The sequence below is a fragment of the Pteropus alecto genome, unplaced genomic scaffold, assembly GCF_000325575.1.
Source record: "Pteropus alecto unplaced genomic scaffold, ASM32557v1 scaffold171, whole genome shotgun sequence".
Lineage (NCBI taxonomy): Eukaryota > Metazoa > Chordata > Mammalia > Chiroptera > Pteropodidae > Pteropus > Pteropus alecto.
In genome coordinates this window covers 3,842,290-3,843,621 of record NW_006431925.1, presented here as the reverse complement: position 1 = coordinate 3,843,621, position 1,332 = coordinate 3,842,290, and the positions used below count along the sequence as shown (strand labels likewise).

Sequence of the window (1,332 nt, the reverse complement as noted above, 5' to 3'; positions counted from 1 at the left end):
ATGGCAAAAAATAAAAACCCACATGATTATATGACATGATCCCAAAAAGTACTTGACAAAATTCAGTTATTCTTAATTCATTTCATCTCTCTCTCTCTCTCTCTCTCTCTCTCATCCATAAATCTATTTATCTCTCTCTCTCTCTCTTTCAGAAGGCTGCCTATTGGTTGCAAGGAGAGGCTGGGGCCCAAGGCCAACACCAGGGGGAAGCAGAGGGGCCTCTCAAAAACCTCTGGGCTCCAAAGGCTCTTAGTCATGCTGGAGGGTGAGCCTTTCGAAGAGATACTCGCCCAGCCCAGCCTGGGGGCTGATCAGCCTGCGGAGGTTAGTCAGGTGGTCGCCAATCTACTTGATGAGTTTCACCTCCTCACCTAGGAAGTGGTTCTCCAGGAAGTCACAGAAATGGGGGGCTGTGAGGGCAGAACCCAGGGCGTGAAGATCCAAAAGGGCCTCGTTCAGGTTCTTCTCCTGACCATGGCGGCTTCCATGACATCTCGAGTTTTACCCCACTCATCTTGAGAAGTCTTCTACAGGTCCTGGAAAAGGGCGCGGCCACCACGCTGGTTTTGCATCTTCAAGAGACACTGGGCGCCCTCGTGTTTCTCCTCGGCCAATTCGCGGAAGAAGTGACTCACGCCTTCCAGAGCCACATCGTGGCAGTCGAAATAGAAGTCTGGAGAGAGGTAAGTGTAGGAGGCCCGCAGATGCAGGTTGACCAGGTGGTTGATGGGTTGACCAGGTGGTTGACAGCGTCCTCCACCTCGGTGAAATAATTCTGACGGATTTGAGAACTCATAGTTGTTGAGCAGTAAGGAATTAAGCTCAAAACACGGTGATGGCTGGTCTCGCAGGCCAAGGATAGCTGAGAAGGTTCCGAAGGTTGCGACTGGAAAAAGGGTTGGAAGGTGGTCGAAGGCTGGAAGTAAGGGTGTTCTTGGGTCTGTTCTGGCCAAACACTGTTAAAGCAAGAGACAGATCCGGGGAACTGCCAAGGGCACTGCCTTCATTCATTTCTTATAGGCATAATAGAATAATAAATACACCCTAAATGTTATATTTACCAGAAATATCAAACATATAAAATCATATTAAATGCTTAAATACTTGCTACTTTTTTTTTTTAGTCTATATCAAGGCAGGATATTCATTATTATTTAACATTTGTGGAGATTCCAGCTAATGTAATAAAATTAAAACAAAGAATAATTATCAGAAGAAAATAAAATATACTAAATTTTTCATTGATGTGAAAGATATGAAACATACTTAACACATGTGACAGATTCTACAAAAGCAAGTTTTATAAATTTGAAGGATACAAAATGAATATAC

The 1,332-nt window shown here is 44.3% G+C and overlaps 1 pseudogene; it reads right to left on the bottom strand.

The window, feature by feature from the left end:
• Positions 1-238: 238 nt before the first annotated feature.
• Positions 239-796, bottom strand: LOC102882450 (annotated as a pseudogene).
• Positions 797-1,332: the final 536 nt, after the last annotated feature.